This window comes from Pygocentrus nattereri, chromosome 1 (genome assembly GCF_015220715.1).
Source record: "Pygocentrus nattereri isolate fPygNat1 chromosome 1, fPygNat1.pri, whole genome shotgun sequence".
NCBI lineage: Eukaryota > Metazoa > Chordata > Actinopteri > Characiformes > Serrasalmidae > Pygocentrus > Pygocentrus nattereri.
The window spans coordinates 55634611-55658235 of record NC_051211.1 but is presented as its reverse complement, the minus strand read 5'-3'; the positions used below and the strand labels follow the sequence as shown (position 1 = coordinate 55658235).

General features: G+C 41.4%; 1 protein-coding gene across 4 annotated transcripts in view; it reads right to left on the bottom strand.

Annotated features, from left to right (window-relative positions):
• grm8a (glutamate receptor, metabotropic 8a) overlaps window positions 1–23625 on the bottom strand; it is a 400562-nt gene that overhangs the window by 58151 nt on the left and 318786 nt on the right. The window lies entirely within an intron of this gene.

Sequence of the window (23625 nt, the reverse complement as noted above, 5' to 3'; positions counted from 1 at the left end):
TGATCTGGGTTTAGCGCTTATATTTACAAATTTCTCAGCTGTTTGAGTGCCTTTTGGTAAACTGACAAATGTGCATGTTTATGAGTCTGCAGTGACCTCCCGAAAGCCCTGACATTCAGCACAATCCTAATGTGTGTTGCTCTCTATTCTCGGCTGAGTGCGAGCTACTCAGGGCTGGATCGTTTGCACATGCAGTTGTTTTTCCTCTTGTGTTGCAGCTCATTTGAATCAGACCGTATTCACACCGTGCTCTTGTGAAGGAAAACGGAGAACGTCATTTGCTGAGTACACCAGAGCCGCCGTCAGGGCTCAGCTGTTTTCTTCTCTACCTGCTCGGTAAAAGGGGTGGGGGTGGGGGGGGGGGGGTGAGGGATCCAGGTGCTGCAGATAAATAATGCACACAGCTGGCTGCTTTTACGTGGGAGGATTGCTGCACTACTACGAGGAGAGAGGGAAGGTGATCCATCCGCTGCTCTCTCCCCGAAGAAAGGTATGAGTTATTGTCAACTCCCTCGCTCTGTCTCGCCCTGCCGGTCTCCCCTTACGCACACAGGGCTTTCTGAGGGGTGCTCACTGCCGGGGGTGTAATGGCCGGTGTGTACGGCCGAGACGAGGCGGTAATTATATTCACATCTTAAGGGAGCCGTGAATTATTAAGTAATTCCTGCAGAGCTGTTCTAGGTAAACGCACAGAGACAGAGTGGTGGTGGTAACGCTGTTTTTGTCAATAGAAGCCCAGATGAATAGTTAATTAGAACTAATGAGATGCTTTACAAACAAAAGACGACCAAGTACATAAAAGAGGAAGTAAACAGCGTCAGTGTAATGAGAGGATTTACTAGAACATTTTCTAAGCTAATTTCTTGAGCAAGCAGCCCAGTGACAGTCCTTGAAAAGTGATATTAATAGATTAATTGATAAATAGATTGACAAATAATCCTAAATAAGAGGTAATACTTTAATCAGTGTGTGAAATCCCCCCGGTGTTCAGGGGTCCCATGTCGGCTGCTATCTCCCTCTCCATAGCGTCTCTGATGCTTCAACGTCGGTAAGCGTTTGTTTCATCAGCTGTTCTTCTGTAGAGTCTCTGTTCTAGTGCGGTTCTGCGCTCTTCCTCACAGTAACTGAGATCTTCCTCGTCTCCTCTTCTGTAGAGTCTCTGTTCTGGTGCGGTTCTGCGCTCTTCCTCACAGTAACTGAGATCTTCCTCGTCTCCTCTTCTGTAGAGTCTCTGTTCTGGTGCGGTTCTGCGCTCTTCCTCACAGTAACTGAGATCTTCCTCGTCTCCTCTTCTGTAGAGTCTCTGTTCTGGTGCGGTTCTGCGCTCTTCCTCACAGTAACTGAGATCTTCCTCGTCTCCTCTTCTGTAGAGTCTCTGTACTAGTGCGGTTCTGCGCTCTTCCTCACAGTAACTGAGATCTTCCTCATCTCCTCTTCTGTAGAGTCTCTGTTCTAGTGCGGTTCTGCGCTCTTCCTCACAGTAACTGAGATCTTCCTCGTCTCTTCTTCTGTAGAGTCTCTGTTCTAGTGCCGTTCTGCGCTCTTCCTCACGGTAACTGAGATCTTCCTCGTCTCCTCTTCTGTCTTCAGTGTGAGGAATGAGGAACAGTCACTCTTCACTCCAAACTCTTGGGAAACTGGGCAAATTTTCCGGTTTTCACATCTGCTGCAGCTCATTGGAAAGTGTTTCAGAGGAATCAGGGCACAGTTGCGGTTTCTAGACTATGAAAGACCAACTGGATGAGCCAGTCTGCTACAGCGCCACCCTGAGGCGGAACAGAGCTGCAGCTCTAGTTAAGACCACCAGAGACAGAAGCTGATTGTGGGGAAAGCAGTGAGCTTCACTGAGTCTGGATTTGAGTGTCTGTTTATCCCCTAATGGACAACATAACGTCTAATTTTTTCAGGGACATTCAAAAATTTTAAGTTTAAGACTTTCAGGGGGTATAAGACGTTAAATAGGGAGTTCCAGACCCCGGAGCACACCTTGTATTTAGTAGCTCCAATTTTGCACATGTGTATTTAGTCATATAACATATCATAATGAACTGCACATATTCTTATTTATTAACCACGTTTTGTATTTTCTTTGTTTATATATCCAGTGTTTTGTATATTATTATATTTGTCCTCTTCCTTTACGTACGTATTGTGTTGGAAGCTGGACAGAGTAATTATCTGAGCCTCCTCGGCATTTTGTACATATAATAAACAAACAAAAACACTTTGACTTTCTTAGTGTTATTGAACATCCTTCAGTATGATATTTTAAATTAACTAGAATCAGTTAATTGTTAAAACACACATACGCTAAAGGGAGCAAAGCAGGCTGGTGGGTTTCGATGTAATTGATATTATGATGATTTTTTAAAATAAAGCCCTGTTTTAGTAGAACGGCCCAGAGCACTAGAACAGAAACGCCTTTGACAAACTAAAAGGAACCAGATTGTGTGTCTTGATCAAGTGAGTGCAGACTCATTTTTTCCCAGCACGCCACATCCCTTTTCACACAACTCGCAAACATGAATTTCAAACTGGGTCTCCATATCTGATCTACAGCGAAATGAATCTCGGCAGGGCATCAGAAAACCTGCCTGCCCGTCAAATTGCTGTTAATGCAGCCCAAAAAGTTGCTGGCAGAGGGCGCAAATGCAGACTTTGGGAAAGTTTCCAAAGAGTTTGGCCAAAAGTCGCCCACATTAAAGTAAGAGGACGTATGGAAACTGCAAATGAAGCAAAACTGAACTCATTCACAGACCATTACACACTCAGGAGAAACAAGCATGAGAGCATCACACTGTCGCCTCACTAGTCCCAACCATGCCTGAGACGCAGGGGCGTCGCCAGGCCTGGGCGTCCAGAGCCGGAGCCCTTTAACCAGCACCACTCTATAACTTTAGAGGTGCTGGAGTCAATTTAGCTCCTTTAGTAGTTCGTTTATAACAAAACGCGGTGCTGCCGAAACACCTAATGACAAGAAATGCACTAAAGCAAGACTCGGCACTGGAAAAGCTTTTCAACGATGGACATATTGCGTGCAAAGAGGATGAAGTTGGATAGCAGAATTAGTGGCATTCCTTCTGGATAGATATGCAAATGCAATATGTATGACGAGCCAAACTGTTTGAATGGCTGACTTTTACATAAAAAACCAAGTAGATAAACCTTTTATTACTCAGAGCACCGGGAAAATAATGCTATGGATGAACCACCATCACAGAGATGCACACCATTATATTCAACTGCATCAATCTAACTCGATAAAGCTTTCCACTGCGCCTTAAACACTGATGTAATGGCAAGATAAGATAAGATAAGATAAGATAAGATAAGATAAGATAAGATAAGAGAAGATAAGATAAGAGAAGAGAAGAGAAGAGAAGAGAAGAGAAGAGAAGAGAAGATAAGAGAAGATTAGATAAGATAAGATAAGATAAGATAAGAGAAGAGAAGAGAAGAGAAGAGAAGATAAGATAAGATAAGATAAGATAAGATAAGATAAGAGAAGAGAAGAGAAGAGAAGAGAAGATAAGATAAGATAAGATAAGATAAGAGAAGAGAAGAGAAGAGAAGAGAAGATAAGATAAGATAAGAGAAGAGAAGAGAAGAGAAGAGAAGAGAAGAGAAGAGAAGAGAAGAGAAGATTAGATAAGATAAGATAAGAGAAGAGAAGATAAGATAAGATAAGAGAAGAGAAGAGAAGAGAAGAGAAGATAAGATAAGAGAAGAGAAGATTAGATAAGATAAGATAAGATAAGAGAAGAGAAGAGAAGAGAAGAGAAGAGAAGATAAGATAAGAGAAGAGAAGAGAAGAGAAGAGAAGATAAGATAAGATAAGAGAAGATTAGATAAGATAAGAGAAGAGAAGATTAGATAAGATAAGAGAAGAGAAGAGAAGAGAAGAGAAGAGAAGATAAGAGAAGAGAAGAGAAGAGAAGAGAAGAGAAGAGAAGAGAAGAGAAGATTAGATAAGATAAGAGAAGAGAAGAGAAGATTAGATAAGATAAGATAAGATAAGATAAGATAAGATAAGATAAGATAAGATAAGAGAAGAGAAGAGAAGATAAGATAAGATAAGATAAGATAAGATAAGATAAGATAAGAGAAGAGAAGAGAAGAGAAGAGAAGAGAAGAGAAGAGAAGATAAGATAAGATAAGATAAGAGAAGAGAAGAGAAGAGAAGATAAGATAAGATAAGATAAGATAAGAGAAGATTAGATAAGATAAGAGAAGAGAAGATTAGATAAGATAAGATAAGAGAAGATAAGATAAGATAAGAGAAGAGAAGAGAAGATAAGATAAGATAAGATAAGAGAAGATTAGATAAGATAAGAGAAGAGAAGATTAGATAAGATAAGATAAGAGAAGATTAGATAAGATAAGAGAAGAGAAGAGAAGATTAGATAAGATAAGATAAGAGAAGAGAAGAGAAGATAAGATAAGATAAGAGAAGAGAAGAGAAGAGAAGAGAAGAGAAGAGAAGATTAGATAAGATAAGATAAGAGAAGAGAAGATAAGAGAAGATAAGAGAAGATAAGATAAGATAAGAGAAGAGAAGAGAAGAGAAGAGAAGAGAAGAGAAGAGAAGAGAAGATAAGAGAAGAGAAGAGAAGAGAAGAGAAGAGAAGAGAAGATAAGATAAGAGAAGAGAAGATTAGATAAGATAAGAGAAGAGAAGATTAGATAAGATAAGATAAGATAAGATAAGATAAGAGAAGAGAAGAGAAGAGAAGAGAAGAGAAGATAAGAGAAGATTAGATAAGATAAGAGAAGAGAAGATTAGATAAGATAAGATAAGATAAGAGAAGAGAAGAGAAGATTAGATAAGATAAGATAAGATAAGATAAGAGAAGATTAGATAAGATAAGATAAGATAAGATAAGATAAGATAAGATAAGATAAGATAAGATGAGATAAGAGAAGAGAAGATAAGATAAGATAAGATAAGATAAGATAAGGTAAGAGAAGAGAAGAGAAGAGAAGAGAAGAGAAGAGAAGATTAGATAAGATAAGATAAGATAAGATAAGATAAGATAAGATAAGATAAGAGAAGAGAAGATTAGATAAGATAAGATAAGATAAGAGAAGAGAAGAGAAGAGAAGAGAAGAGAAGAGAAGAGAAGAGAAGAGAAGAGAAGATTAGATAAGATAAGATAAGATAAGATAAGATAAGATAAGATAAGAGAAGAGAAGATTAGATAAGATAAGATAAGATAAGATAAGAGAAGAGAAGAGAAGAGAAGAGAAGATTAGATAAGATAAGATAAGATAAGATAAGATAAGAGAAGAGAAGAGAAGAGAAGAGAAGAGAAGATTAGATAAGATAAGATAAGATAAGATAAGATAAGATAAGATAAGAGAAGAGAAGATTAGATAAGATAAGATAAGATAAGATAAGATAAGATAAGAGAAGAGAAGAGAAGAGAAGAGAAGATAAGAGAAGAGAAGATTAGATAAGATAAGGCTTTATTGTCATTCACATCACATGTGGTACATGAGGTGGAACGAAACATTGGACTCATGGTCCAGTTAAACTCCCAAAAAGTGACAAACAATAAACAATAAACAGAAGGTGCATAAAGGGGAGGACAGATAACAGCAGCATGGACCACAGCAGCGTGAGTACGAGGTAGAAGGTGCACATCTAAATACTGGTAATGTATAAAGTGACATGTGTAGGCATGATATAGTGGAGGGGTGATATAGTGGAGGGGTGATATAGTGTAGGGGTGATACAGTGGAGGGGTGATACAGTGTAGGGGTGATATAGTGGAGGGGTGATACAGTGTAGGGGTGATATAGTATAGGGGTGATATAGTGTAGGGGTGATATAGTGGAGGGGTGATATAGTGGAGGGGTGATACAGTGGAGGGATGATATAGTGGAGGGATGATATAGTGGAGGGGTGATACAGTGGAGGGGTGATATAGTGGAGGGGTGATATAGTGGAGGGGTGATACAGTGGAGGGGTGATACAGTGTAGGGGTGATATAGTGGAGGGGTGATACAGTGGAGGGGTGATATAGTGGAGGGGTGATACAGGGGAGGGATGATATAGTGTAGGGGTGATACAGTGTAGGGGTGATATAGTGTAGGGGTGATATAGTATAGGGGTGATATAGTGTAGGGGTGATACAGTGTAGGGGTGATATAGTGTAGGGGTGATATAGTGGAGGGGTGATACAGTGGAGGGGTGATACAGTGTAGGGGTGATATAGTGGAGGGGTGATATAGTGGAGGGGTGATACAGTGTAGGGGTGATATAGTGGAGGGGTGATACAGGGGAGGGATGATATAGTGTAGGGGTGATACAGTGTAGGGGTCATATAGTGTAGGGGTGATATAGTGTAGGGGTGATACAGTGGAGGGGTGATACAGTGTAGGGGTGATATAGTGGAGGGGTGATATAGTGGAGGGGTGATATAGTGGAGGGGTGATACAGTGGAGGGGTGATATAGTGGAGGGGTGATACAGGGGAGGGATGATATAGTGTTGGGGTGATACAGTGGAGGCACTGACTCAGTACAGCAGCACAGATAAATAAGTGGCCATGAAGTTCCAATGCAGTGATTGTTCCGTTGGAATTTGAGAGTCTCACGGCTTCAGGGATGAAGTTTTGCTCTTAATGCTCCGCAGCCTCCTACCTGAGGGGAGCGGGATGAAGAGTGTGTGTGCTGGATGGGTGGGTCTTATTGCCTTATTGCAGGGAAAATCAGGACACTACACTATTCTCAGACAGCAAATCGGTATGAACCAAATGCCAAGTGTTTACAGGCTGAAACTTCCCAATCCGCCCGGACAAAAGAGACACGGGGGTTTGATGCTTGCTCTGGCAAAACGCCGCTGCTACACAAAGACCTTTGTGGAGAATCCGCTGGAAGGTTTCTCTGAATAAACGAGATGTAAGGTGTCAGGAGTAGAATTAATGAATACTTTAGTAGTATTAATACTAGCAGTACTGTAGCTCTCTCTTAATGCGTATATCGTTTAGCAAGGCTCTTGAAAGCTAGCACAACCACCCTGAAATAAGGAAGCCGATAGCCTTAGAATTCACTGTTTATTATAATCTTGTGAAGTTGTTGCTTCGGCTTAATGAACAGCCTACCTGACTACATAAAGTGAAGTCAAAACACTGCTGACAAACTTCAGATGACGTTTTCTTGTCACCATCAATATGGTCATGCTTTGTGTTGATGGGCAGGAATTGGAGATAAAAGGAGTAAAAAATCTCTGGAGCAGTGGAACCGTGTTCTCTGGAGCGATGAATCTGCTTCTCTATCTGTCAGTCTGATGATGAATCCGGGTTTGGTGGATGTCAGGAGAACGTCACCTACCAGAATGCAGAGCCAGCAGTAAAGTTTGGTGGAGGAGGGATGATGTGCTGGGCTGTTTTTCAGGGTTTGGGCTCTCAGTTCCAGTGAAGGGTGATGTTGAAGCTACAGCACAAAGACATTTTACACAGTTAAGCTTCCAGCTTTGGGTCAGCAGTTTGGGGAAGAGCCTTTCCTGTTCCAGCAGGACTGAGATCCTGAGCACAAAGCAGCTCCATAAAGACAGGGAGTGACCAGTTTGGTGTGGAGGAACTCTAGTGGCCCTCACAGAGTCCTGACCTCAACCCCACTGAACACCATTAGGATGAACTAGACCAGAGATTGTGAGCCAGAACCTCTCGTCCAGCCTCAGTGTGTGACCTCACAAATGCTCTTTAGACTGAATGGACACGAATTCCCACAGACACTGCCCAACATCTTGTGGAAAGCTTCCCAGAAGAGTGGAAGCTGGTATAGCTCCATATTAATGCACATGATTTTGGAATGGGATGTCCAACAAGATCACATCAGGTACGAATGGCATGAGAAACTTTTTTCCTCTTGTTGTTTAAGATTCTCTTTACAAGGCACACCAATTAACAAGAAATCCTTGTTATGTTGATGTGTAGATCCTTACATTTAACAGAAAAGTAAAAAAGCGTATATTTTACAGAATCATTCTGATTTAATTTCATTTCCACTTTAAAAAAAGGACGTGGGACGAGATCCCAAAACAAACCTACAATGAACTGGGAGCTGGACCTGTTCATGCCCAGCCAGCGCCCCTGCCGAGGAGAGAACAAAACATTCCAAACATAATCCACTCAGGCGGGTGTAATGGGGGTATCGTGTATAACAGTGGCTTTCACTTAATATGCCGAATTTCAGCTGATCAGTTTACAGAACCTCTGATAAAAACCTTTCACATGCCTGAGATCAGCATCACAAGCCATGACACGAAGTGCACCACGTCCACAAGGGAACCTTATCTTCTAGAAGCAGTGCTCGGGCAGAGCCACGGGGATCCTCGCGAGCCGCGAGTAGCATTTGTGGCTAGAGCGAGAGAATGGATACTCTGGTAAACTGATATTCCCACTCAAAGGCAGGGAAGCAAGCCAAAAGACATAAAACACCCTGGCTCCTGCCAACAGCTCCTTCCCCTGGGTTTCCAAATACCACTTCACATGGCTCCAATTGGTGACAAACTACAAAAGTCTCAAGTCTGCCTTTTGGTATTTTTGACAGACGGATGCTGAAACAACAGCGCACCCCGATAAATAATACATGGTACTTTAAGCGGGTGCCAAAATGCAGAAGTCAGGGAGCTGAGCATCAGCACCAATAGGCGGAGTGAAAACTAATGCATGCAGAATTGCCAAAATGATGTTGAGGAAACTTCCCCTGTTTGAAAAGCAACCTTAAAATTCCAGGCTTATTACTCAACAACTGCAGAGACTTTAACACAAACAGGTTGAGCTATTTCTACATCATGGAAAGGTGTAATAAGAATTGGGCCATTTAAGGGGTTAAAGCCCTCAAGGCATCCACCAAAACGCTCTTGATCAGGTCTAGATCCTTCAGCACATTCATTTGCATTCCGGAGCTTCCACAATAAACAGCCTGACGAACCATCAAACGCCACGAATTCGGTTGAAAACCCTTCCTAAGAGACACAAGCTTAGCCCTCGTGCTCTTGAAAGCTCTGTGTCTTCGTCTCCTCGAGTTCAATGAGCTGCATGTTTATTTTTATGTGAACTCGACCCTCGTTTACAGCTGAGGCTCCAGCTGCTCGTTAGCCGCGTTCCCCTGCCTCACGGTTTAAGAAGCCGAACGCGGATGCCTCTTTACCGCATCGCCGCCTTCATTATGGCAGCTGAGTTTTTCTCGCAGCTGTAATTCGGATCTCAGGAATGAGTGGACCCTCGATCTGTGGGTTGCGTTCTGTTGTGTGCCGTTACCCTCCCCCATCCCCCAAAAAAGATCCTTTTGATTTACCCTCCTTTGCTCTCCTGAACAAAGGGAGAGGAATAATAGCGAGGAAATCCTGCAGCAACATAGTTAGAGGATATAATGAGATGGATTTGGCAAGAACTTGTGCTTGTATGTCAAACAGCCAGTCGTCATCCTGTACACATCTTCTGTTCTTTTATTTAAGAAGGCATCGAGTCGGCGATGATCCGGGCAAACAAAGAGAGGAGCGGGTGAGGTGGTTACTGTATTAATATATACGGCGCTCGTGCTGTATAGCTTGTAAGCAGTGATGACATAAATGCTGCATTTCTACAAGGCCACATACTGAAAACAGTATAACAATGCAAACAATAAGATCATCTGTTCTGTATACTATATACACGCACACACATGTTAGGAAACCATCTCAATATTGGAATTAAACTTCATCTCAAATACGTTTTTAAAACAGTCCTACCAAATAATCGAATGGGTCATTTCAACAGCTAACAGCCTCTTCTAATAACACTCACAGTTAGAGTTTTAGCTCAGGTATTTGCTCAGATTAAAGTAAAAATATTCTACATGCATGTTTTACAAGCTCCAAAAATCAGTGTTTAAGCTTAAGCTGGACGCAGTTGTGGGCTGGAGGTCAGGGAACCGGCCCTGTGACCAGAAGGCTGCCGGTTCGATCGGTCCTTGAGCAAGGCACCTAACCCCCAACTGCTCCCCGGGTGCTGTGGATAGGGCTGCCCACCGCTCTGGGAAGGTGTGCTCACTGCCCCCTAGTGGTCACTTAATATTAATCAAAAGCCCTGCTAATAGTTTTTGACCTAATTTGAAAAACCTGCTGTGTTTTATATTGTGTGTAAATTTCATGAAGAATCGACCAAAAGAAAAACGGCCCAAAATGACTTGGAAAAATGTCTGGTTCCATTCACTGACATTAAAATTCCTTCTTGTGTAAAGTTACCATTTTGGAGATATGAGGTTTTGGTCTTACATCAGTGATATGTGTTGTTGAGGATGCTGGTATGGGGGCAAACCAGTATGACTATGCTGGGGGACCAGTTAAACCAGCACAAGACCAGCACCAGACAGACATGGACTGGCATGGACGAACATGGAGTATTTAACTCAGTGTTTGTAAGATAATCGCACTTAGTGCAAGACTTTCTGACTTGTTTGTACTTTCCCTGCGTAACATGTTAAAGCATAACACACGTGACACCACAGTCTCTCCCCAAATCTCCCTTAAATATAGCTAGCTAGGCTAATGTCAACTTTACCACTTTATCAACATGTTGTATTCACTCTCCTGTTCAGGGATCAATGCAGCTCAGCAGCTCTTTAACATATAAATACTGGAAAACTGAAAAAATGAATCTAAACAGCAGTGAAGACGATGGTCCTTTCTCCTGCGTCAGAAAAGAACTTTTTACAGAAAAAATCATTATATATACACGATATTTCCAAAGGTATTCACTTTCTGCAGAGTCAATCACTACAGACCTCCAAACTTCATGTGGCCTTCAGATCAGCTCAAGAACAGCGTAGAGAGCTTCATGGAATGGGTTTCCATGGCTGAGCAGCTGCATCCAAGCCTTACATCACCAAGCGCAGTGCAAAGCGTGGAATGCAGTGGAGTAAAGCGCCGCCACTGGACTCTAGAGCAGTGGAGACGTGTTCTCTGGAGTGACCAATCACGCTTCTCCATCTGGAAATCTGATGGACGAGTCTGGGTTTGGCGGTTGTCAGGAGACGGTACTTGTCTGACTGCATTGTGCCGAGTGTAAAGTTTGGTGGAGGGGGGATCATGGTGCGGGGTTGTTTTCTGGAGTTGGGCTCGGCCCCTTAGTTCCAGTGAAAGGAACTCTTAAAGCTTCAGCACCAAGAGATTTTGGACAATTTCACGCTCCCAACTTTGTGGGAACAGTTTGGGGACGGCCCCTTCCTGTTCCAACATGACTGCACACCAGTGCACAAAGCAGGTCCATAAAGACGTGGATGAACCAGTTTGGTGTGGAAGAACTTGACTGGCCTGCACAGAGTCCTGACCTCAACCCCATAGAACCCCTTTGGGCTGAATTGGAGCGGAGAATGTGAGCCAGGCCTTCTCGTCCAACATCAGTGTCTGACCTCACAAATGTGCTTCTGGAAGAACGGTCAGAAATTCCCATAAACACTCCTAACCCTTGTGGAAAGCCTTCCCAGAAGAGCTGAAGCTGTTATAGCTGCAAAGGGTGGGCCGACATCATATTAAACCCTATGGATTAAGAATGGGACGTCACTCAAGTTCATATGTGTGTACTACTTTTGGAAATACAGTGTATGTATATGTTTTGATGTATTATTACTATATCATCTGCGTGTACCGGATGCTGAATAAAACTGTAAAACAGCATCATGCTGCCTTAAAGAGTACAATTGTTGAAAACGGTTGGCTGCACATCTGAGAGCTGTCTATATTCATTCTTACTGGTTCGTGCCCACCAGCTTAAGTGTAAATTCCTTTTCCCAACTGCTGCCAGTGGTTTAGCCTCTCTGAGGGGTTTCCACTGTAAGGCTGGCATTAAACCTGCACTTTTTGATCAGGGATTAGATGTGTTATTAATTTGCCAATAGCAGACTGGCTGCTCTCAAAAAGATGTGATGGAATGACAGCAGGCCAAGCCGAGTGGAGGCTCGCAAAGCAGCACAAGATTTCTGGCTGTGTCAACTGGATCTACAGTTGCCAACTGAGCCCTTAGTTTCTACACAGAGCAGGAGAGAAGACTTAATGTAGAACACAGTACCTCTAAAATTACCCTTGAGTTATCCTCCTCCACACCTCGTTAAATTATCCCGCAATACTGTCAATCAAACTTTTAGTTCTTGATGCTCATACATGCTAAAAGAGTGCAGTTGAATGCCTCACGCTAAGCCAATGCTTAGTATAAACTGGGAAAACTTCACTTGAAGCAGTAATTTAAAGCAGTTATTGAATATTTATGAACAGCGTATGCCATGAATTGCAAGAAGACAGGAGGTTTTATAAAGTAAATGTAGTGATCCTGGCATTTTAAGGGGTTCACATTAGGGTTACAGATATTATTAGATACTTTTGTGGTTATGAATATATACAAGTGATATAGTGTTTTTATCTAGTCCTCTGCATAGCATCGTATAAGATCCATCATTAAAGAAAGACATGGTTATAACAGTGTTATAAATGAAACAATATGCCCATCCCTTTAGTTTAAGGTCTCAGAACAATGTCATTTACTTCATAAAACATGTGATTAATAACATAAGCTGTTCATGAATACTCATGTACTGCTTTATAAATACATTATATGTGTTTATGAGTGTATGTGGTGTTTCACTTCACGGATGGGTTAAAAGAGGAGGTGAAATTTCCCCATTGTGGGACTAATAAGGGTCACTTAAACTTATTCAATGCTTTATTCATGTGTAATAAAGTCCTTGTGTAGACAGCCTTCAAATTAAGTGCTACTTATAAGTCTTTCCTTCTGGAACATCTTAAAAAGGTACAGTACACAAACGTACACAAGATTCAGTTTTTTATTGGATTTAATCGCTCTAGAGAACATTTGGTCTCACATTCTCTCTGGATGTGTCCATCTCTTCTCCCAAAATCCTCCTTTAAAGGTTCTTCATAGAACAGGTTCCTCATGTGTTTCATATCTAAACGTTCCGTTATCTTCATCGCTACTTTCCAAACCCGCAGCAGCAGCTTCAGCAGCTGGAAACTCTCTGACGCCGTTTCACGCGAGTCTCCGATGTGGACTGAATGAAGAATGAAGGGTTTCCGGCGTGACGGTCAGTCCTGAGTGATCTCCTGAGTGTCCATCGGTCAGTTTCACACAGAATGTAGACGGACACACGAATCCAGCAGCTCCACACGGTGAGAGGCAGATGACGTGTATCTCAGCCCCTCTTCATAGGCTCATAACTCCGGATGTGAGTCTCGTATGATCTCGTGATGAGACGGAATGAAAAGGGCGGCTCTACGGATTCAGGAAGAGTTTGAACTGGATTTCTGAGCTGGATCATCTCAAAGAGAGACAGATACAGAGACACGGAATCTGAAGCAGTGCTCTTCAGCGGTTAGAAGCCGTCAATGCTGAGTGGAACAATATTAACTCTTCTTTCTGGTAAAGACTGTCTGCAAGTTTATCCACAAGACATGAACATTTAAAGAACTCAAAGGAACTGACACTGCATCTAATCTAGTTTGCTAATTTATTGACTAAGCAGTTGTTGTTCGGACCATTTAAAGTTTCCTGCTTTTCCCATTTTTGGGCTCCCTTCCTTGTGTACAAGTGTATTCAATTATTTAAGGAAAAAATGCCACCATGCCGCTCTCAGACCTGCCTCAATGCTCTGCTTCCGAGAAAATCAGTGAAAACTTTGTTGTAAATGAATTCACAGTCCTTGTTTTCTCCTGACACTGGTCTAAAAATGTGCATATGTGTGGAGTCACTGGCCTGAGCGTAATTGCGGCTGAGCTGCGATTAGCTCTCGGCGCTCGGCAATGTGACGCTCCGAGCTGGACGCCTGCCTTCATATCGGTCTGATTAACCACATTGTGGCCCTGATTCTCTCCCAAATGTTCTCTCAACACGAGCGTCACATAAACACACTCCTAACCCTTGTGGAAGGCCTTTCCAGAAGAGCTGAAGCTGTTATAGCTGCAAAGGGTGAGCCAACATCATATTAAACCCTATAGATTAAGAATGGGACGTCACTCAAGTTCATACGCGTGTGAAGCCAGAGGAGCCAATACTTTGGGAAATATAGTGTATTTACCAAAATAGAAGACGTTGTAGAACTGGGCTTCATGCTCCACTTGAGAGAACATTTGTTACATGAGCATTTCTAAGAGTAAATGAGTTTGTAAACAGTCCTTGTTTTCTCCTGACGCTGATCTCAAATGTGGGTCTGTGTGGAGTCACTGGACTGAGCGTAATTGCGGCCGAGCTGTGATTAGCTCTCAGTGCGATGCTCAGAACTGGAAGCCTGCCTTCATTTCAATCTCACACAACACTGAGAGGTTAATATCATGGGCAACTTGCTCCATTACAGCCCCTCACGCTCCAAGTCTTAACCAGGTGCACGTGAGATACAAACTCCAACTGTAGTTATTATAGGAAATCTGACGGCAGACTGTCTAACTAAAGTACATTGGAATGCCTAAAAGGTTCTAGATAATAATTAAGTAAGTATGTTGCACAAAACCCACAGGAGGCAGTTACGACTGAATATGAATATTACATTACATTACCAGCATTTGGCTGACGCTCTTATCCAGAGCGACTTACAATTTTGATCATTTTTACACAATTGGCCTGACTGCATGTCTTTGGACTGTGGGAAGAAACCGGAGAACCCGGAGGAAACCCACACAGACACGGGGAGAACATGCAAACTCCACACAGAGAGGAACCTGGTCGGGGAATCGAACCCAGGCCCTCCTTGCTGTGAGGCGACAGTGCTACCCACCACGCCACCGTGCTAATATAGAGTCTTATATAGTATGTGTCTGTTTATGAGCCATTAACTGAAATGAATCTGGGCTGAGAAGGAAATCGGCGACGCTTCCACTGCAGAAAATGACGTCTTAGCAGGTGAAAACATCTTAAACGCAGTTAATAAGTCTAATTTGTCTCATTATGAGTCTGTTGTGAGACTAAACTAAGATTAGTCCACCTGTTTCTACACATTTGTACTTGTTTTCAGTCATTATTTGTCGTGAAAGTGGCAGATCATTAATAAATAATGAAGATATTTTTGCTGCTTTCAAAGAAATAATGAACAAGTAGAATTATCTGCTAATGAAATAAAACACGTCATTGGATAAAATTGCTTAAAACGAGTAAAAGAAGTTCTAGAATTAAGTTAAATAGCCATATTAGTATAATAATGAGAACTATTAGATATATTAGCTACATCTGAGATGTTTACGCTCGCTACGCCCTGATGGAGGGAGTATTAGCTACACTGCAGAACTGATGCAGCTCAGAGTCGGTTTACGTCTATAACCTGTGGCGTTTCTTTCCTTAGTTCTTTTCTTTTTCTTTCTTTCTTTCTTTCTTTCTTTCTTTCTTTCTTTCTTTCTTTCTATCTTTCTTTCTTTCATTCCTTCTTTCTTTCTTTTTTTCTTTCTTTCCTTCTTCCTTCTTTCTTTTCTTCTTTCTTTCTTTCTTTCTTTCTTTCTTTCTTTCATTCCTTCTTTCTTTCTTTTTTTCTTTCTTTCCTTCTTCCTTCTTTCTTTCCTTCTTTCTTTTCTTCTTTCTTTCTTTCTTTCTTTCTTTTCTTCTTTCTTTCTTTCTTTCTTTCTTTTCTTCTTTCTTTCTTTCTTTCATTTTCTTACTTTCTTTCTTTCTTTGTCTTTCTTTCCTTCATTCTTTCTCTTTTTATTTCTTTCCTTCTTTATTTTTTTCTTTCTTTCTTTTCTTTTTTCTTTATTTCTTTCCTTCTTTCTTTGTCTCTTTTTTCTTTCTTTCCTTCTTTCTTTCCTTCTTTCTTTTCTTTTTTCTTTATTTCTTTCCTTCTTTCTTTGTCTTTCTTTCCTTCTTTCTTTTCTTTTTTCTTTCTTTCTTTCTTTCTTTCTTTCTTTTTTCTTTCTTTTTTCCTTCTTTCTTTTCTTTTTTCTTTATTTCTTTCCTTCTTTCTTTGTCTCTTTTTTTCTTTCTTTCCTTCTTTCTTTTATTTTTTCTTTATTTCTTTCCTTCTTTCTTTATTTTTTTCCTTCTTTCCTTCTCTCCTTTTTCTTTCTTTCCTTTTTCCTTCTTTCTTTCTTTCCTTCTTTCTTTTCTTTTTTCTTTCTTACTTTCTTTCTTTCCTTTCTTCTTTCTTTCTTTTGTATTTCTTTCCTTATTTCTTCTTTCTTTCTTTTTTCCTTCTTTCTTTTCTTCTTTCTTTATTTCTTTCCTTCTTTCTTTCCTTCTTTCTTTGTCTTTCTTTCTTTATTTATTTATTTCTTTCCTTTTTTCTTTCTTTCCTTCTTTCTTTTTCTTTCTTTCCTTCTTTCTTTCTCTTTTTATTTCTTTCCTTCTTCCTTTCTCTTTTTATTTCTTTCCTTCTTCCTTTTTTCTTTCTTTTTTTCCTTCTTTCTTTTCTTTTTTCTTTATTTCTTTCCTTCTTTCTTTGTCTCTTTTTTCTTTCTTTCCTTCTTTCTTTCCTTCTTTCTTTATTTTTTTCCTTCTTTCTTTCTTTCTTTCTTTCTTTCTTTCTTTCCTTTCTTCTTTCTTTCTTTTGTATTTCTTTCCTTATTTCTTCTTTCTTTCTTTTTTCCTTCTTTCTTTCCTTATTTCTTTGTCTTTCCTTCTTTCTTTGTCTTTCTTTCCTTCTTTCTTTCTCTTTTTATTTCTTTCCTTCTTTCTTTTTTCTTTCTTTTTTTCCTTCCTTCTTTCTTTATTTCTTTCCTTCTTACTTATTTCTTTCCTTTTCTTTATTTCAATTCCTAAATTGTGAGCGTGTTGTGATATGTGGAGATCATAGAACACACGATCTGTTCATCTGATGGGCTTTTACTAAAAATAAAAATTGACATTTATTTCATGTAGTTACTGAATAATTTGCCTTATGATTTGGTCACAAAAATTCAGATGGACAAACCAGAACATAGCCTGGTCAGTAAGGTGAAAGATCAGGCTAACAGCTCATCTGGACTGTTGGATCTGGACTGCTCAGCTGGATCTGGACTGTTGGGGGTAATTTGTGGAAATTACACACAGATCCTTTCATCTCGTATGAATCATCCAATCAAAACCCAGATTTCATTACCGGACCCCTCTGATGAAAACAATCAGGCTGCAATAGGGCTTAAGGTACCATATCGCGGGAGTGGATTTCAGAAAACTCTCCGTAATGTTGTGCTGTTATTTTACGGCGTGTAACTCGGACCCTCTCCTATCAGATTCTGATTTACTTTCCGTCTGAAATGTGTGACATCACAGGGCGTCTGTATCGTTACTCACTTAATTATTCCTCCAATTAATTATAAGGATTCAGTTAAATTGCTAGAACCTGGCAGTTGGTTCAGGGTAACGTAGTGAGACTGTCTTGGTATTTTATCATCGCTTTACCCAAAATATTTACACAGCACTTTGGAGTTCGCTCTACATAATGACACAGCGGATACCAATAAACCTGCCGTGCATTTCACTGTAATTTACTCTACAAAAAATCTTCTCTAATATCAAAACATTACCTCGTTTTCTTCTAATGAGATTACGGAGCACAAATTGTTCTGTTTATTTTAAGAACAGCAGACTTTTTCGCTCTCACTCACCTCATTTTAAGCCATTTGGGTCACAAAATGAGCACGAAGAGTTACTCGTCAGGTTATTATGACTGTTATGATAATAGGTCTGTCAAATCAAGGCTTTTTCACTTGATTTAACATTTTGAGTCTCAGATAATAGCAGTGCAGTTTTATCAAGAGCAACTTAGCTGAGAGAAAGAGATTCATGCAGAGTCCCTTTACCTTATTATTGTGCATGGAAACTGAACTTTAGATGCTTAAATCAAACTGAAAATACTATAATGGCATATTTTCTTATCAGGTGTCAGATATTAAGATCCAGAACTAGAACCTTGGTTATTTTAAAGAATCGATTCTGTCTTGGAACTTATTGTTATCCTGTTAATCAAGATAATTGGTTACTACAAAGAACTTAAAAGGGAGCTCCACCAATTTTTCTATATTTTTGTGTAATTTACTGGTTAAGATGTAATCAGAGTCGGTTCCGAGCGATTTGGTGTAAAACGCTCTGTTCTAGATAAACTCACTGAGTCAGAGCTGTTCCCAGTGGTGGTGATAGGAACCAGACGTCCCTCTAAAAGCTCCTACAGAAAGTTCCTACATGAGCTGGTTCTGAATTCACTGCCTGATGACTGAGACGCTGTTTTATGAGAGTTTAGAGAACTTCAACTCCATTCATGGTGGAGGGAGACATGCAGGGCGCTGTGCGGCAAAACAGTCCCCAAAGAAAACCGATTATTCCAGATTTTCCACTGTTTTCCATCATCAACATTCCATATAAGCTCAGAAGACTCGTGTAGGTTCTCTGGTGGTTCTGGATGGTAAATAAAGTGTCTATATCTGTGTTGTAGTCATGGCGACGCCTGGTTCCCATCACCACCACTGTAAAGACGTCTGAACCGTTTCACACCAAATCCCTCTGAAACACTGATTACATCTCATTTTTCAGAAATTTTGAAAATTACGCTCTGCATTCATGTCACAGATGACAACAACGAACTGACTGTGCGGCCTGAGTAACAACTCCAGCTCACTCATTAGCTTCTTACTATCCGTCCCTGTTAATAAATGGAGCGGTTTTATGTGGTGGCTCAGCAGATTGGGGAGTGGCAGTGCAGTGGTGAGTGCTAATGAGTTTCCTGATGCATCACTGAGTGCCACATTGACTCAGAGGGGCTTTAATTGCTCCAGCAGAGCTGTAGTCTCAGACAGGTAATAACATGGGCTTACTGCTCACACCTTTAAGACACAATGCGGCTTATGGAGGCTGTTGAGTGCATCAGTAATGAATGAGAGTAAAATAAACTAAAAGAATTAGGGCGTTCCAGGCAGGACACTGTATACAAACAGGAACCACAAGTGACAAAACCCCTGACGCCGCCGTATGTCTGGTTCCTCTCACGGAAACACGCTGTAATGAGGTAATGAGGAAGCACTTGCCATGGGAGATCAACAATAGCAATGGCCGAGCATGTCAGTTCCACAGTTTGTGAGTATAAATTGAATGAAAATTGTCCACCAGGATGTCTCATTGTTAGCAGTGGGACAATTAGCTACATCTGCGGATACAGACCTCGACACAGCGCATTCAGACCATTCCAAACAATTCCTGAATGAGCTCACAGGCCGCAGCTGTCTTTGTGGTCTCTTTTGAGGTGTAATGCAGAATAGAGCAGTTTGCCTCCAGCACTGGGAGCGAAGAACACTGAGACAGCACATTTACAGGCTTCCTGCTGTTAAAAAACAGCACAAGTCTGCTTTCACAATGAAATTTAAGTCCTGAAACTTTTGCATTTGCCACAGAGCATGTGTGTCCTTCATAACTCACAATAAAAACGGCCTCACTCTGGGTTTACAAATGATGCTACCAGGAATGGATCACAGGGACACACTACCTGGACTGGACCATAGGGACGTACTACCAGGACTGAACCTTAGGGACATACTACTAGGACTGAACTATAGGGATGTATTACCAGTACCAGACCATAGGGACGTATTACCAGGACTGGACCATAGGGACGTACTACCAGGACTGGATCACAGGGACACACTACCTGGACTGGACCATAGGGACGTACTACCAGGACTGAACCTTAGGGACATACTACTAGGACTGAACTATAGGGACGTATTACCAGTACCAGACCATAGGGACGTACTACCAGGACTGGATCACAGGGACACACTACCTGGACTGGACCATAGGGACGTACTACCAGGACTGAACCTTAGGGACATACTACTAGGACTGAACTATAGGGACGTATTACCAGGACTGGACCATAGGGACGTAGAGACGTACTATTAGGACTGGACCATAGTGACACACTCCCGGGGCTGGACCACAGGGACGTACTACCAGGACTGAACCTTAGGGACGTACTACCAGGACTGGATCACAGGGACACACTACCTGGACTGGACCATAGGGACGTACTACCAGGACTGAACCTTAGGGACATACTACTAGGACTGAACTATAGGGACGTATTACCAGGACTGGACCATAGAGACATAGAGACGTACTCTTAGGACTGGACCATAGTGACACACTCCCGGGGCTGGACCATAGGGACGTACTACCAGGACTGGACCATAGAGACATACTACCAGGACTGGAGCACAGGGACATACTACCAGGACTGGACCACAGGGACATACCTCCAGGACTGGACCACAGGGACATACTACCAGGACTGGACCATAGAGACATACTCCCAGGACTGGACCACAGGGACATACTACCAGGACTGGACCACAGGGACATACTACCAGGACTGGACCACAGGGACATACTACCAGGACTGGACCATAGAGACATACTACCAGGACTGGACCACAGGGACATACTACCAGGACTGGACCATAGGTCCATTTATTTCACTAGCTACAGTGCATAATATCATCAAAACATTCAGAGAATCCAGAGAAATCTCTGTGTGTAAAGGAAAATGCTGAAAACCACAACTGGCCTCCGATCCCTCAGATGGTACTACATTATAAACTGGCATGTTTCTGTGTCGGAGATCACCACATGGGTTCAGGAATACTTTCCTATTTGATAAATACCTGCGGGGTGTGTGACAGGATTCATAGATTGAGAAAAGGTGGTCCATTTGAACCACAGTGCTGACATTGAGCTGCTGGACAATCAGGTTTTGTCTTTTGTTCATCATGTTACCGGAACATAATATTCCTATCTCTGTATTCCGAGATGACAGTTCTCGCATTCACAGGGCTGCAGATGTGACTGACCAGCATGATGAACATTCAGGAGTGTTTACACATCTGGACCCACAAAATCCCCAGATTTTAATCCTCTTGAAAATCTGTGAGGCTACCTGGTACTGCGAGTAAGACGGCAGGGAGGGCTCCACGAAATCTGGCGGACCTCTGCAATTCCTTAAGACAAGAGTGGCTGAATCTAGACGTTGCCTAGATCTAGAAACTCGCCCAGTCCAGGCCGAATCACAGCTGTTAATGCTATTAGGAACGTTTCAGTCACAGGTGACTAATTGTTAGTCCAGTGAGCTTATATAATCATTAACGAATTATAAGATATTGATGAAGTTGTCTGTTATTAGATTCTTCAGGAAACTGAAAGTAGCTCTGTGGCTCTGCTCCTATGTTCAGGAATGCAGTAGGTATATGTTCCCACCACCTGCAGGTACAAGAACTCCGTGGACCCGGGATTCATTCAAATTCCACAGAAGCTTTTCAGAGCAGATCAAACAGGTATGCGTGAAAGCCTTCGAACTTTCTCAATTGGGAACTGGCGTTACGACACGCTTGTTAAAGAGCTTTTGCACAACAGCAGCTCCATTCTTCATTCTGCACGAGAACCTAACAGCCAGGCTTCACGGCTCTTGTGAATGCAAGACCTTGGAAATTATGACTGGGAGAGAAGTGGGAGGAAGGCATGTGAGCACTGAGTGTACACGGCTATTCAACAGCCTGGCCGCCGCACTATTTCACTGCGAGGAGAGTGCAGATCAGCCTGTTCCTCTGCATTCAACGTGAAAACTTTCCCTCTGCTTTTACCCATAGACACGACAAGAGCGAGGTCGGCATGCGGCCTGGACAGAGCCTCACAGCAACGTTCACACAGCAACGGTGTCCTGTCCATCAGAGAAAAACCTCACTTCACTCACTGCCGTCAAAGTACAAGCAGTCGTGTCACAATCATTTCAACAGAAAATGTCGTAGTACTTTAATTTAGTATTTAGTATTTAATAAGTATATATATGTATATTTCTCTGTTGCCGGAAGAAAACCTCATATCTCCAAAATGCTAACTTTGCAGGAAAAGGAAAAACTTTACTTTTACTTTCCATGTAAGTCAATGGAACCAGAATTTTTCCCAAGTAATTTTGGGCCATTTCTATTGGTCCATTCATCGGGAAATTTACAATGTAAATAACAACAAGCATTTTCAAAAATATAAAAAATAACCCTGAAAAATGACCAAAAATGACCAATATATATATATATATAAATATAAATATTTGTGTATAAGATTATATTTCAAACATTCTTTAATAAAGAAAATCGTTCTATATAGAAACTTAAACGCTCAAAGAACCCTTTGCACGGTGAAAGTGATCTTTAGATTAATGGAGAATGTGTTGTGATTGATTCTATGTAGTGTTCTTCTATTGTCACAAGCTTGATATTGTAACAACACTAGAACTCTTTTCGAAGCTTTATAGAACCCTTTTCAAAAAGGTTCTACACAGAACCATCTTTGGCACAGTCTTGAACCTTTTCATGATGCAAAGAACCCTTTAGTTACGAAAGGGCTTCTTTGAGTGTTCATGGTTCAAGAACCCTTGAGGAACCATCTTTTTGAAGAATATACGAAGAGAAAACATCTTAAATGTGGTTAATGTATCTAGAATTTCTCGTTATGAGACTGTTGTAAGAATATTAGACTTTCTAACAATGTCACCTTTGTAAGCATCTTAATTTTAGACATTTTTACTTAAAAGTGGTCATGTTTCTATATAGAAGCATTGTCTTTACTAAAGACCTTCTGGACCATATTTTACTAGATATATATAGTAGTTATTGATAAGCACTACAAGTGCTATAAGCACTACTGATAAGCACTACAGACTGTTCAGCAAATACATGCATACATAATAGAGAAGTACCAAGTCAGATAATAGATGTAGCAATTGCATTTAGTGTCTTATTCTACTGGCAGATCATTTTCCTTGTTTTAATCATCATTTCTTGAAATAAGCAACATTATCTTCACTATTTCTCCATTCATCCATTCATCCATCCATTTTCTAAGCCTCTTCTCCGTCAGGGTCGCGGGGGGGTGATGGAGCCTATCCCAGCAGTCTTCGGGCGGAAGGCAGGATACACCCTGGACAGGTCGCCAGTCCATCGCAGGGCAGACAGACAGACACAGACAGTCAGTCACTCGCACCCAGGGGCAATTTAGCACGTCCAATTGGCCTGACTGCATGTCTTTGGACTGTGGGAGGAAACCGGAGAACCCGGAGGAACCCCACACAGACACGGGGAGAACATGCAAACTCCACACAGAGAGGACCCCGGTCACCCGGCCGGGGAATCGAACCCAGGCCCTCCTCATGGTGCTACCCACCGCGCCACCGTGCCGCCCTTCACTATTTCTAAAAACAGGAAATGATCTGCTGATGTAAAAACACACTGACTTTCATGTTTTGCGTGTCCGGTTAGTCGCTCTGCTGAACGGAGAATGTTATTGTTTTCAGGGAAGCGTAAGGACTTCACCGTAACCAGCATGAGCTGTTATACTTCATCATATTGCAGACCAGTGGTTACACTTGTGAGAATGATGCCGTTTCTCTCCCTCTAACGGTGCTAATGTTGATGAAATCTGGTGAAATTAAAGTCTGCAGTGATGGTGCTGAATAATGAGGAGACAGGGCTGAAGATGTGGCTGTTTAATGAGAAGATAAGCATTAGTGTGGCTGGCGACACTGCAATAAATGATATCTTAACAAGTGAAAACATCTTAAACGTAGTTACTGTATCTAACATTTCTCATTATGAGACTGCTGTAGGAATATTCTAAGATTATTCCACCTGTTTCTA